Source organism: Megalops cyprinoides, chromosome 15, assembly GCF_013368585.1.
Source record: "Megalops cyprinoides isolate fMegCyp1 chromosome 15, fMegCyp1.pri, whole genome shotgun sequence".
Classification (NCBI taxonomy): Eukaryota; Metazoa; Chordata; class Actinopteri; order Elopiformes; family Megalopidae; genus Megalops; species Megalops cyprinoides.
The window spans coordinates 20,086,350-20,101,795 of NC_050597.1; the positions used below are offsets into that span (position 1 = coordinate 20,086,350).

At 43.0% G+C, this 15,446-nt stretch overlaps 1 protein-coding gene across 6 annotated transcripts in view; it reads left to right on the top strand.

Annotated features, from left to right (window-relative positions):
- Window positions 1-12,636: 12,636 nt before the first annotated feature.
- fgfr2 (fibroblast growth factor receptor 2) overlaps window positions 12,637-15,446 on the top strand; it is a 46,719-nt gene continuing 43,909 nt past the window's right edge. For all 6 annotated transcript variants that reach the window (XM_036547019.1, XM_036547020.1, XM_036547017.1 and 3 more), the window contains exon 1: window positions 12,637-13,454. The gene's annotated coding sequence lies outside the window, so the exon portion shown is untranslated. The remainder of the gene's footprint in view (window positions 13,455-15,446) is intronic.

The following is a 15,446-nucleotide window of genomic DNA, read 5'->3' on the forward strand; positions in this document are numbered from 1 at the left end:
ACACATATATACTGTATATTACGGGCACAGAAAATTATGCCTTTCATTTTTAACTCAGCTTTATGTTGTTTTGCTGTTTTATTGTGTTCCTTGTTTTATTTCAATTTGCATTTTTGTTCTTCTCTTTTTGTTTAACTCCAATAAATCCTTAAAATTGACCAAAAAGTTTAAAAGCATCAAATTCAATAAGCCTCACAATAAAAAAAAGCTTCAAATTCAATCAGTCTCACAATCCACATAATCTCCAAATTGGTCAGGCTGCAGGTCCAGATAACCTCCAGTTCTCGCTTTCAGTCGGCTTCACATTTGGTTGAAATATTTAATAACATATACTTAACTGGGAAGAGAGGTTACACCAGTTTTGCAGAAGAATTTACAAGACAGACCCTTGCCAAAAGAGCAGTGCCACTGGGAACAGTAAACGAAATTCAATGAAATATGAATGCAAGCAATTTATTGATCTAAGAGACAGACACAGGGCATATGCATAGAATTTGATTCTCCCTTCTCTCTTTCAGAGGCGGGTTTCTGGCATAACTGAGTTAAACACAGCCTACCCTCAAAACTTTTAAAAACAGTTTGTTTTTTGTCTTTTTTTATTCCTTTTTTTAAAAAGTACAGAAAACAATGGTCGCATATCTTATGTATCTCCTGTGTGCAATATAGGCAGTTCATTTTCATGCTGTAAGGTTTCTGACATGTGCCGTCTGTGAACTGAGGCATTGCTGCCGAGGGTCTCATTTCGAGTCCGTCCTCAGCAGGGGTTACCATAACAACACAAAGCGCTTAAAATGTTTTTCACTGTGTTGTTTAAAGCTTTGAGGCTCGGAGCCCCATGCAGAGGTGCTTGCATGTCACACTTGGCACGCTGCTCGGCACTACCACCAACAGGCGATTACTCCTTGAAATATCTTTAGATAACTAAGTGGCCACCATTTCTCGGCCACCTTAATCATAATTAACAGTGACAAATAAAGTGCTTTCTGTTTAGTTTTGCTGGGTTTCGTTGACTGATGGTTTGGTTGAACAGTGTATTGCTTGGCATGGACCAAAAGGGACATAAAAGAGCCATGATCTGGGAAGAATGTAGGCAGTAGAGAGACACAGAGAGACATACAACAGTAACATTTTTGCAATGTATTGCACTGTTGTTAAAGTTAATGATTTTTTGCTGTATGTATTTGCACTTCTGTTTTTCCCATCCATGTCAACCAATATTCTGTTTTTTAAAAATGTGGAAGGCCAGGGCATTTTTTGAAAGTGTCTTGAGCATTTTATCATTGAAATACTTCCCTGGCCTCTCACTGATACACTGATGAAGACAATGTAGCTGGTCCATATTCAAAATGAAATACATTTTTAAAAAGGCCAATCCTAAACCTTAATATTCTTTTGTTGATGGGGAAGCTTGGGTCTTAGCATTTTGTTTGCATTTTTTTGTACTTGAAATGGAGAGAAAACTCTACTGCGCTGTCCCCCCTCCGTCCCCCTCTGTCCCCCTCTGTCCCTCTCTGTCCCTCTCTGTCCCTCTCTGTTCCTCTCTGTCCCCCCTCTGTTCCTCTCTGCCCCCTACCCTCCCTGTCTCTCTCGGTTTGGTGTGAAGAGTCACGGTCACCCCCCTCCTCTGTGCCAGTTGTTTGTTGTCACAGTAGATTACGCTGCCGTATTGGGGGAGTGACAGGGCATGCTGGGTGGGATGGTTTGGGGGGGGGGGGGGTGGGGGGGTTACTCTCTCATCCCGACCCGAGCTCTCCCTCCATAGGGAGTAAGGGGGGGGGGGGGTAGTTTGGTCTCCCTCGCCTCTATTTTTCCTGTGGTGATCAGATGAGGTGATTGAATTTCCTTTGTGTGTCCTTTCAGTTTTCTCTGAATCAAACTTAGTGTTAGTAGTTAGTTGTAGTAGTATTATTACTATTAGTATTTAGTAGTATTTGCATGATGTGAGATTGCACAGTCTCCAAAAGGCATATCACTTATGTTATTCTTCTGCATGTCCATTGGTACTATGGACTAAAAAAAACAAAACATATCTGGCAAGAATATTTGTTACGCTTTAACATGGCATTGCAAATATTTCTTTTGGAATGGAAGTATCCTGTGATTTTGTATTTAAAAAGCATAATAGAAATAACATGTGTTTAAACATAAATAATTCCTTATATGGGTCCTTGTTAAGGATACCAAGCAGGTCCTGTATGTATTGTGCACGTGAAAGGTCGTGGATTTTTTTTTTTGTTAATGCAATTGCGTTTCTAACCAAAATATGTCAAATTAATTTTCTTATGAATCTTTGGTGTTTAAAAAGTAAAAAAGAACAAACAGTCCATACTACAACTGGATAAACCTATCAATTTTTTTTTAAAAAGTGAAGAACGGGTTGAGGATAATGTCAGTTTAATGGTAAGTTTTCTCTTATTTCTTGTGTGTACAGCCTGACACTGCAATAGAGTGACAGGTCATAAAAGAAGCAATGTAGTATATTGGTAAATAAAGAGGTTTCTGCTGGGTTCCACATGGAATATCTAACTGGACAATGGATAATATGCAAAAACAATATGCAAAAAAAAGAAGCCATGTACTGTAAATCGTCCTGGACAACCGCAACTGCCAAGTAACTCAATGGTAATAATGATAAAAAAGTAACATATAGGCTTATAGGCTGTTCAGGCTATACATAAAGAAAGAGGTTTAATAGGCAGCATGTGTTGTAGACCAGCAGGGCCCCTATGGGCCGGAGTGGAACTGGGAGAGTGGAGAGGGAGGGCGTGAGCGAGCGTGTCCACCATGCACAGATGTTTCACGTTGCTCTCTCTCTCTCTCTCTCTCTCTCTCTCTCCCTCTCCCTCTCCCTCTCTCCCTCTCTCCCTCTCTCTCTCTCTCTCTCTCTCTCTCTCTCTCTCTCTCTCCCTCTCCCTCTCCCTCTCTCCCTCTCTCCCTCTCTCTCTCTCTCTCTCTCTCTCTCTCTCTCTCTCTCTCTCTCTCTCTCGCTCTCCCTCTCCCTCTCCCTCTCTCTCTTGCTGCTCTCTGCCCCGGGCATGAGGAAGGCGTGTGGTCAGCTGTGAGGTTTGTGGCGTGTGGCCTGCCATTGCTCTCAAGTGGGAGGATGTTTTAATGTGTAAGGATGACTATGACCTCCCCTCTTCCCAGACACACACACACAGAAGTATCATGCACATTTGTATGTTGAGGTTCCAAATCTGGGGGTATTGTGACTGCTTACAACGTGTTTTGAGTGTCTCACTCCCAGGATACAATGCTGCCAAACCTGAAAGTAGTGCAGGACGATCCAATCCCCCCCTATCATGTGGGGAGAGTCAGAAACACAAAAATTGATGCTGCATTTGTTGGTTTTCAATCTGTATCCGGGCGTAAAGAATGCAACACTCAGTTACCAGATTGATCAATCCAATTCATAAAAACGTCGGGTTCAAATGAATCTGATTCTGTGTAATCATTGAAGAGGCTTTTGATTTTTGGAACATGACGACATGTCCGCGCGAAGATTTTCTCTGTCTGCCTCTGTTGTGCACATCAGCTGTGGTTTCTTCCCTGCATGGACTTGCAAACGAAGAAGTGCAACAGTGTCAAACAGGGTTTCAGTACATGGATCATGTACGGAAAAGAGCAAGGAAAGTGACATTCTTAAGAGAACAAATATGGAAAACTGTTTTAGATCCAGTTTGAATGCAGCTGAGTTTGAGGCCAGAGCCCCATCTGAGCATGCTGTAAACACCTGTTTTTATCTTAATATGCCTGTGAGTGAGAAAGTGAACTAACAATGCATGTCTGTGTATGCGTTCGAGGAAATAACTGAGCACATGCAGGAGAGATGTGAGGAATGTGGGCATCAAATACGAAAACTGTCTATCAGAATGAAACCAAATAATGGGTCACATGACCATGTTCACATGATTACCTGAGAAACTGAAAGTTAGATGTTAGCAGGTCACGGCAGTTATTTCCCTGTACATTCCGTTTACAAGATGGAGGTTCTCTAAATGCAGTGAATTCAAGATGCCTTGAATGAATGTAGGCACATTAATAATTTGGCTGGTTATTAGTCGTTAGAGTGAAAGACGGGATCACGAACAATGGAGAGAGGAAGAATGAACAATGGAGGGGATTTCTGGATCAGACAGAAAATCCCACGCAGGATGGGGAGTAGGGGTGCAGAGAATCCAGAAACACCTGAAAACAAAACCTTAAGTGTCTATTAAATGAGTGTAAGCCAGCGTTTCCACGTCTCCTAGATATATCACGTCCCATCCTTCAAAACCTGCTAAGTTCCAGAACACTTTAATTGGCTTTGATTAAGAACTCTGCCTTGGTTTCCATCTCTCCTGCAACGTCCAACGCCTAATCCAACGCATACATTTAAATACAAGCTGACAGTTGTGTTAGATTCACGTCCAATCATTCCACAGAGACAGATGAGGAGTAAATGAATGGTGATTTCAAATGAGCAGAGAATTCACCAAAGTGGCATTGTCTGGAAGTATTATTTTTCCAGGAGGCCTCCCTGTGTAGGCCATGTGGTGTGTCTCCATAGCAACAAGGCATTGATTGATGGAATATTCTTTCCAGACAGCTTCGCTCCTCTCTGATGAAAATGGAGGCTTGCAGTACTTAAAGTGATTAATTTGTTTGTACAGAGCCGTTTTGAAAGGAGATATGATTAATATACCTAAATCACCATGTTTGCTTTATATAGTGGTTCACATGGAGGAGAAAAAAGAGCAGAAATATTTTGCTCTGGGTGGTTTCAGGTTTCTCTTCTCCAGGGAGTAATTGAATATCATTATTATATTCCATTTTCCTCCTTATTGTTCTCCAACACAAGTATCTTCTAAGACTGCTGATGAGAATGTCTAAATCTGCACCGCATTGCATGTTGGGACTTTAGCTCCTAACTTTTTCCAGTCAAAGCGGTCCTTCATGGAATATATCCTTTGGCCAGGTTGACAGAAGCTCAGGAGGTGCTGAGAGATGGCTTTTCAAAGCCCTTATTGCATAATCAAGTCATTTAGCAATGAATGAGTGCAGGGAAGGACAGAAAACAATGTAGCAAAGTTTTTCCTTGCAGAGGTGTGCAAGTTCTGACGTGAAGCAGAGCTCCACATCTCCAACATCCTGCCCACAGGCGTCTCAGGGTTGGATCAAGATATATACAAGCCACACACAAATACATGCACCCACAAACACAGACACACATGAACAAACACCTACACCCATTAACAACCACACACACATACACACACACATGCATGCACCGATGAATACAGACATACACTCACACCCAAATGAAGACTTGAAGACACACATGCGCTACATAGACTCGACCTCTGGCTCCTCTCACAGCTTTTATCTGTAACTGTCTCTTGCTCTCCATCTCTGTCCTCCCTTCTGAATCCTCTCTGTCTCATTTCTCTGAAGCCCACTCTCTGTCTGTCTCACCCCCTCTCTTTTTCTCTCCCTCTCCTCTCTCCCTTCCTTATGCAGGGAATGAGGGCAATGCAATTGTTCTGATCTTTTGTACAAGCTTCACAGTGTTGAATTCATCTTTTTTGATTTGAATTTTTTTTTTGCTCTGTACGGGGGCGGGGGTGATGGTGGTGGTCGGGGGAAAGCAGCAACATCTAACGACAAGGTGAGTTACACAGTTGACCTTGAGACATTTACACTGTTAATAATAAGCCAGCCCCGCTGCCACTATGCAGGATATGAGCTTTCCCTGATGTTCAATTCTCTTAGCACATACATGAACCTATCTCTTGCCACTGCTGTATAGGCCTTTGGCTGCTGCCTACCTGCTGTATCTGCTCTATGACTGACAGGCAGGTTGACTTGACCATGATCTGATGGACTGACGGATGGATTCAGTGTTAATGGCCTTTACCCTAAGTTTGAATTTGCTTGGTGACATGGAGGCAGAAACGTGTAGCTACTTCTCACCTCCTCTATCTCCTCCTTCCTCCTCTGTTTTTGCCCTTCGTCCCCTCACCCCCCCCCCCCCCCCCTTCCTGTGTCAGGGCTGGGAGATGCAATGCAGAGGCAGGTATAGGAGGCAGGGTTCAGGGCCAGGGGGATAGGGTTACGCCTCAGCCGTCAGCTCCGCACAAATTAGGCTTTCAATTCTCAGCCGCGGTCAAAGCATTTAACCCCTCCTCACCTTTAAAACTTTTAAGAAAACACGTGTTTTTCCTCAATGCTCATGCCATTTAGCACAGATGGGCACACACACACACACGCACACACACACACACACACACACACACATGCTTGCTAATATATCAAAGCAGACAAATGTATACAGAAACTCACACAAAAGCACACAGAAGAATAAATCAAAGCTCACTCACACACACACACACATTTGTGCATGCACAATGATCACCTGATGGAAACCCTTACTGCAATAATTACCTTTATTTGCCTGTCAAATTATGTGTTTGGAGAAGTGGTATGTTACTTATCTTTTCACCTTGCCTAAATAACCCTGGTCATTTAACCTCAGTGCCTGCAGGTAGTTAATGAGAAATAAAGTTAGTGGCAAATATAAAAGCAGCAAACCACAAACCCTCTGAAGAATCCTGTCTTACATAATGAACTGTGTGAAGTGCATCTTCAGTGAAACAGATTCTTTCTCACGGCTGGAGGCAGTCTTTTGGTTTATAATGTTCTGTTTTCGTAATTCAGACTTAACTAGCAAAGAGCTAAGGGTGTTTCTGCAGAATTTTTAAACACTCTCTATTAGCCTTTGGTGAGACAGCATAGTTACATTGATAACAGCGTGGACAGCAGTGAGAAGCCAGAGAACCTGAGGATTGCTGATGTGGACCCTGCGTGTGACAACGCTGTTTTGCAATGTAGCTATGTACATACAGATGTGTTCAAGATTGCCATTTACCATTTGAGTGTGAGGTGTAGAGGTTCTGCATGCTTAAAAGCTGAGGAAGGTGAAAGGAAAGATTTGAGGACAGCCTTGAAGGTGGGTGGGGTAAGGCTCGATGGAAACAAAAGGAACTTCTGAGTAAAGATTTATAGGTTTTGAAGTGGGCGGGCTTTAGACAGAGGCAGAGGCACTGAAGAGAATGTTAATGAGACAATGATGATATCAGGGCATAGGGTAAAGTCTCTGCTTGGCCAGGAGGTCGAAGGTCAGGCAGCACATTTACCGACGGGTGATTTATTTGGAGTTTCTATCCACACTTGAAACACAATGGAGGCAGTGTACTGTGAGCCTATCCAGTGCTGCAGAGAGACAAGGAAACTGGCGCTGCATGACACTCCATCGCGACAGTACCCTACCCGGGACTAAAACCAGAGACCCTGTGGTTGACAGCTCAGTGTCCATGACCTCCATGCTTGCTGTTACTCTGTTAGCCAAACTAATGATTACTGTTTGCTTTGTTCCAAGTAGTTGCAGAACTCTGGATTGTAATGTTTAACTCTGGTTCCTGCTTACCCAGACAGAATGGGTGTCCACAAGAGCAATGTCAGCGTTAATGCCTAACTCCCTCCACCAGAGTGGACATAGGAGCAGCTACTTATTATAGCCATTAAGATGAAGTGTGCTAATGAGGGGAACAAGGCCTCTGTGTATGTGTATGTGTGTGTATGTGTGTGTGCGTGTGTGTGTGTACGTGTGTGTGTGTGTGTGAGCATTTGTGTGTATGTGTGTGTATGCATGTGTGTACGTGTGTGTGTGTGTGTGTGTGTGTGTGTGTGTGTGTGTGTGTGTGTGAGCGTTTGTGTGTATGTGTGTGTACGCATGTGTGTGCGTGTGTGTGCGCATGTGTGAGTGAGAGGGAGCGGGATACCATTGAGGGGTTCAATTTTGGAGGTGCATTTATACTGATAAAAGGTACAGTATCTATTTAAGTATTTTTGTTTGTTTAAAAAAACTGTGAAAGGCTAAAATCTGTGAAACTTCTGTGACTGGCGCAATGGAAAGTTTTGAAAGGCTGCAAAGAATTAGTTCGTTTTTAAAATTTTTGAGACAAAAAAAAAAATCTAATTAGTTCTTAAGCTTTGGGGAAAAAATGAGAGAGAGGGAAAGGGAAATAGAGAGATGGCTTCTGAAGAATTAAAGACTCCTCCAGTCTGACAAAGTGAGAGGGAGGGAGCAGAAAGTGTCCTTTATTGAGAATTGAACCATCACTAAAAGATTTCGTGGGGGCAGTTTGACAGACACCGAGAGAGGGGGGAGAAAGACAGAGACAGACAGAGAGAGAGAGAAAGAGAGAGAGGAGGTGCCATTTGCAATCAGTGGCAGTTATTAGCACCTTGTGAAAGAAACAAAAAGGGTAAAGAGAAAAAAAAACGGCCTCATTTTCTGAGAGTGGTCCGCTGCTGCAGCTGCTGAGAACGCACCAGGAGAAAAGGCCCTTTCAGTCCCTTCTTCAAATGGAGACAAGGAGATTTTCCTTTTCTTTAGCTAAAGAACAGAAACCGAGGGATTAGCATGAGTGATGATGTCACTGGTCAGGAGGTCATAGCTGGACATCTTTGGCTTCGGGTAAAATGTTTTTTATGCAAAAGCTCTGATTGAGGCCAATGCACAATCTTATGCCCTCTATAATGCGTTTATTACAATGGAGACATACAGCTCTTTGGCTGTGCCTCAGAAAGTCACCTTCACCTGTGGTCACACTAAGAGGAATCGGTTTGTTCTTTCACTCATTCTGTCTGTCGCCACCCTACGGCGGCAACGCCTCTCATAACCAGGTCTCTTACTGGAATAGAAATAGAGATTGGTGTTTCTTTTTCTTGGCCAAATGAAAATTAAATTTCAGTTCTCTGAGGCTCTTGCAGGCATGCTGCTGTAGAAATTCCAGGAATCTGAAAGGTTTATCTCTCGGCAGGAACACACTGCTCTGCCAATCACCTGTGGACCTCGCGGCGGTGGGAGAGGTCATGCAGGAGCCGCATAAGGTGCTGCAGAGGCTCTCCAACCAATACCTTACACTGCAGGCACTTATTACTGCAGGTGGGAGACAGCCCCAACACAATGGAAATTTGTGTTGTAAGTCAGCATTGGGGTGCAAACCTCTCACCCGGTTCCATATCTTTTAAGAGAAGGAAAGTTAAAAGTCAAAATACTTTGAGGAAGCTATCTGGTGCAGAGCCTATCATCTTTGATGTTCCGTAGTTTAAATTTGTGCTGATATTTGCATCCGATACACCTAAACTCCAGCCTCCCACCTGTCTTTACCCCCAGACTCTACCACACCTCCGTTCTACACAAGCCCTCCATAGCAGCTTAGCTCTGAGTGGGAAAAAGCAGCTATATGGTTTCCATTATCCTCCAGGGCATATATTACTCCCTCAACCCTCCCCACCTCCACCCCCTCCACCCCCGCCTACCCCCCCATCACCCCCTCCACCCCAACCCCTGCATTTGTTTCATATTTAATGCAGGAAATGAGTCACTGACATCTGATGTTTTAGTTGTAACATGACAAAAATATCTTGGAAAACAATTCCTCCGGAAGATGGAGAGGGTGCAATAGATCCAGCCGTCTAGTATACACCCCCCCCCCCCCCCCCCAGCATCCCGATATTATGTTTTATTTCCTTTCTCCTTGTTTCTTTCAAAGATGGTGGCTTGCCTGTTTTTCATACACATGCCTGTAAAAAAAAACCTTGAACTCTGTGTGTGTGTGTGCAGACGTTTGGGTGTGTGTGTGTGTGCCTGTGTGTGTGGGGTGATGGGTGTCACGCGATGCCCCCTTCAGCATGGCAGCCGAACAGGCTGAGGTAATTCTACCTCCCGGGTCTCAGGTACTAATGCACACGCTACTTCCCCACATCCTACACCGTGCGTGTTTTTATTAAGATTGACAGCGGAAGTGAAGGAGCTCTGCCAAACATGGGGGGCAGGGGGCTCATTGGGGGGCTGGGGATGCAGCAGCAGACAGAGAGAAATTTGCTTGAGTAATCAGATAGGTTTGTATTCTTTTTGATGTTCCTGCACACATGCGCCCTGTCCAGCGCCAGTCTTGAATGTAGGCTACTGACAGTGTCCATTACGGTGAGAGGGTTGTGAGTGGGCCCTTGTTCTCAGAACCTCTGGTTCACATTCTACTTGTTGCCTTAATTATGTTAATTCAACTCAAATGTGATTACGTTTGCTGCTATTACTATTACAGCACCACCAGTACTAGTGCCCCTACAGTTATTACTATGAATTTATTACTATGCACAATACTGGTTCCGCTAATAATTCTACTACTAGTTTACTATAAGAAATGCTCAATTAGACATAACCGAGGTATTTGTATGAAAAATGTAATACAATACCTCTTAGCTACATAAAGTATTGCATGCAAATGTAATGTAAAGGTAGCACCCTGGAAGTGAAATGCAACTTTGCTGTTGCCATGACAAAGAGAGCAAATGGAGAGCAACTCATATGAATCAATTAGGTCATCCCTGTGGAAAGAAAGCTAACGCCCTGGTGTTAATTGGCTCACAGCACATTAACACAACAACAACAGAAGAGTTTCTCCGATTGTGATCAGGCTCACTCTGCCCACACTGTGACAGCCAAGTTCATCAGAAGTATAAAAATGCCGCTTAACTACTTGTTGAATCCTGACTTGCATTTATTTAATCTGCACCTGCTTTTCAGCTCTGGGCCATCTTTGACAGGTTCATTTTTAGCTCATGGTTAGAGCACAGTTCTTTCATTTCATTGCCTGCTGTTTGGGTACTGATAAAGGAAACAAGGGGAAGGACATAAAGAAGAGAAAAAGAGGGATGGGGGGAGAGAAACATATGGGGAAAAAATGGGAGAGGGTATGGGAAAAGAGAGAGATGGGAGAGAGCGATGGAGAGAGAGGAATGGGAAGAAACGGGGGATCAGAGAGAGCAAGAGGACAGAGCATGGAAAGAGAAAGGATGAGAGGAGAGGGATGAGGGGAGAGAGGACAGGGAATTCGAAGATGGGGGATGGAGAGAGAGGAGAGTATATTAGAAGAAAGGGAATGAGGAGAGGGAGGGATATGAGAGAGAGGGATGAGCAGATAAAGCAGCAGCAGTGAGTGTGACCTCTCTCTTTTCTCAGAAACCCCTATGCGGAGCTGAAAGGAGGAGAGGGTTTGCAGTGCTGGAGAGGTAAATAGAACTCGGCTGGGGGTTGGGGGGTTGGGGGTGGAGGGGCTGTGAAAGGCTGCCTTGTCTCTTTTATTTGCACAGAAAAAAACCTACCGTTATCCCCACCCCCCCACTCTTTCTCTCTCACACTGTCACCTTTTACTCTGATGTATATATATATATGTAAGCACACTATATATATATATATATATATATATATATATATATAGAGAGAGAGACTGAGAGAATGAGAGAATGAGCGAGAGAACCCCATTCATAGCACACCCCTAGCTTTATAAATAGGCTTATTAGACTCCCCATTCACAGTCAATGGGTCTGTTTTTTTAAAGAGGCTCCAGCTCCCCTCTTTCAATGAGGAAAAAAAAGCTGTGAAGAGATTAGCCATACCCCCTCCTCCCTCCATCCCTCACCCCTCTCCCTTTCAGAGTGCTGAAAAGCCCAGACCAATGAGAGAGACAACTTGGAGCAGTGTCGAGAGGGGTTCGAGGGGCCTGTTTTCCAGCTTTTGGGTGATTGCTTGGGATGCCCTCTGAGCTGGGCTAGGCTGTGAAGGACGGAGTTAGTGAGAGATTGCAGTGTTCTACATGAGCACACACACAGACACACATATGTGTGTACATGCATGGAGAGAATGATAGAAATAAAGAAGCGAGAAAAAAAGGGAGAATGAATTGAAGCACAAGTTCTAAGATCTTGTAGTTAAATAAATGGACAAATTGTGTGTACAACATTTTGTTATGTTTTCTTTGCAATCATTTCATTCAAACACGTTAAAATGGGTGATCTGTAAATATAACTTGAAAAATACCTATAGCGATCCTTACAGAAACGTTGGTTTAGATTGTTATAAGATTTGACCAATACCTTATGACCTTTTTAACACATTATTAACATTTTATTCCGTTAAAAATATTGTTTATATTTACTATTTCTTTAGAAACAGATATTAGACAATCTGATAATTCGAGACAAGTTTTTATTATTTTACTTTTCTTCTCTAGTTATAATATTCTATTGTGATCCGACATGAAGTTTGTTATGGTTGAAGGAATTACACCTTAAGTGTGAACATCCCTTTTGTATCTATTCATAATTTTGCGATTATGCCACGCTTTTGTTTTGTTAAAGGAAACACGTCCTGTAACTAATAACGTATTCCACTTTCAAAACACGTTATAATTACGCAATGTATATGTTATAACTTTTCGCATTGCGCTCTGAAATACTCCTATTAGCAGTCTTCTGTGAAACGTGCTATTTGCTCAAATTTAAATTGTGAAATTGATTATCGCTTACGCACTGCAACAACCATTGACGTCAAGTTAAAAGTTATTATTTTGGTGCTCCACGAGGAGAAAAGCGGTTTCCCAAACGCACACATTTATGTGCATAGGGCACTTTGTCCACGTGGAGGCGTTGTTAAACGTGGATAGCGACGAAATGTGCGCCAGGGAGCAAAGGGGGAGGCAGAGGGGGGAGCGCTGGGAACCTGCGATAAACTTTTCTGTCTGCTCCAAAGTTGCGCATTCTGGAGTCGGCCGAGCGAGGAGAGCGCACAGCCGGGGTGAGGGAAAGCGCACGGACGAGCTCTTCCACCCCCGTCGGAGCACGGCGAAGAGCGCGGAGAGCGTAGTTTGATTGGCGGAGGACGGGAAGAGCCAAAAAGCTGCAGCCAGGAAACGGCGTCGGGTTTCAGGGGGAGTGACTCTCCTAGGGAGCCAGGGGAGGGGGCTGTAGGGAGAGAGTTTGCGAGGCGTAAGGAGAGAGAAAAAACCTTTGTAAACCTGACAAAGCGTTTGAGATCACAAGCAAGTATCCTCGAAGGAGGAGAAGACGTGCAGCCGACGGAGATTCCCAAGTTAATGGATTCTGTGTTTTTTTGTCGGAGGACGTCGAAACATCCTGCTCGGTTTACGCACCAGCCTCCTCCGAAAGTGTGCATTCCTTCTCGTTTTAGATGAAGTTTGCATTACAAGGAAAGATGAACATGTTTCAGCAATTTTGCTAATAAGAGAGTAATGAAAAGTTGAAGAAAGAAGTTTGGTGGACATTTGTCTTCCAAGGGAACTGCGTTATTAATATTTTGGAATATACAATCTCCGGATTCCACGAGACAGAATAGTCATGCACGGATTTTGGATTTTTGGCGATAATTGTCCCTGATCTGAGAATAAGTTCGGCGGATTTTGGAATAGTACAACTATCGCTGCTTGGCATTTTTGTTGCAGCAGGGAGAAGTCGCCCCGTCGGGAGTACACATTCCTCTCTGTTCGGCTCATGCACCCGCCTGCCGTTCCGTGCATGCGGATCGAAACTCAGCATTCTAGTCCATCGAGGTAATTTTTAACATTGTCACTTTTCAGTAAAAACACGTTTTACATATATGTTCAATTGGATGTGGAGACTACTGGTTTATTGTTATTTGACGGTGCTAGAAGGGGCAAAGTTTTGGGGAAAGAAAACGCGCAAGTATGCTAGCTGACTTGCTAAGCATCCCTGAACACTGAGCAAGTTGTTGCTGGCTGGCTAGCAAAAATATTTTAGCTTGCTATTTAAGTGTTTACCATGGGCAGAGTTTTTATGTGATTTATTTTTAAACTTTTAGATGTACAGTTAATACGTTTTATATGTTGCCAAATACTGAGGCAGATACAACATCTGTCAGTGTCAAGGCAAAACATTCATATTTTCAATGAAAAGCGTAGCTAATAATGAACGAATTGCCGTGAACTAACTCATTATTTTACCCAGTTTACACTCTGCTCTCGTTAAATTGTTGCTACTTAGGTAGCAAGCTAGGATTCTTGCTAAGAAATCACGAGAAATCTAATTTCAGGAATTCCCGATGATAAGGTGAAAGGTAGCCTACCTGAGCTAATCGGGTTTCGGGGAAGCATGTAGCCCCTTTCGTATAAATGGTCATTTGTGGCTTCGAAACTGTATTTTAGTAAGTCTACTTTGCAGTGGCGATGGCTATCAACTCCATGTTTAACTGTCGGCAAACAGCACCGGTTTAAGTTAGCTCACGCTCAGTTAACGTTATCTTGGTAACTGCCTACATTATGGCATCATTATCTGTGTGTGTTCATTAATTAATTTAGTTTTAGTTATTTATTGCATCACTTAATTTGCTTCGTTGCGTTTATTGTGTCAATTATCCAAGAACGGAGTTGCTTTTTCAGTGGAGAAACGGACATAAATCTCTTCAGCGCACTGACTGCGTTTTCATTGTGGAGAAGAAAACTGATTTGAATTTCAATAGGAATGCAATCAGCGCCTGGGAATTGCGTTTAGCGGACCTGATACAAATGCAGATTCTTTTTGGTGTAATGACGTTGGGGAGCTATTCAGAGGAGCACTCGGTGTCCCGCTGCTGATTCGAGTCTTGCCCCCACTCTCCAAAAGAAAGCAAGGAGGATATAATTGTAGACTCACATGAAATATTACACAAAATGTCCTCGGAATTTTCAGTGTAACTCATTGGTTTTCTACATTAACAACCTGAAAAATATAGTCTAAAAGCTTAAAAGACGAAGTGGTTGTAATTTGTATACATATTAGAAAACATACTAATACATTTTAAATAACAATAAAAATATATTGGTGTAATAATTCTTGATCAGCTACCTTGTATGAACACAGTTAATTTATGTATACCTTTAGTTGTTTTATGAATAATCTTAAGATTTTATGGGAATGGTTTCTCACAGTTGTCGAGACAACAAAATCTTAATTGATCGTATTAAAGTTCTGGGGACACCGATATCATTTGCTGCCAGAATAGATAAGACAGCTATTCTAGCTATCTCACGTGCGCGTGTACACGCAGTGATGTAATTATGCGGGTCCATGCGTTTTTTTACACTGCAGAAAATTTTCCTTGGCTTCTTAAAATGCATCCTCACAAGCTCAAGTGCACCAAGGCGGCCGAGAACACGTCATCTTTATTAAAACAAAGAACTGCTTCAAATGTAGGCTCCAGAGATGAAAATGGTAAAAGCAAGAGTCGGTTTGCTTCTTCCCCCGGGATTAGAAACTGGTATGCGGCTCGTTATATTCCCCCAGGTCAATAGAAATTAACCAGAAACTCCGGACACCTTTGGAAGTTGCTGTCTTCTTGTCGAATTACATGCATCTTCTGGGTAAACCAATCAATACGGAACAGCTGGAGCAGAAGGCGCTCACGAAAGCGTGACCACTGCCGCGGTGCAGCGAGGTCTACAAACCCAGATTAAACCACTAAAAGCAATTAAACTGGTTGAACGGCAGATGTGTGGCCGCTACACAGATGCGCAAATTAAACTCATGCCAAAATTGGCGTCAATTAT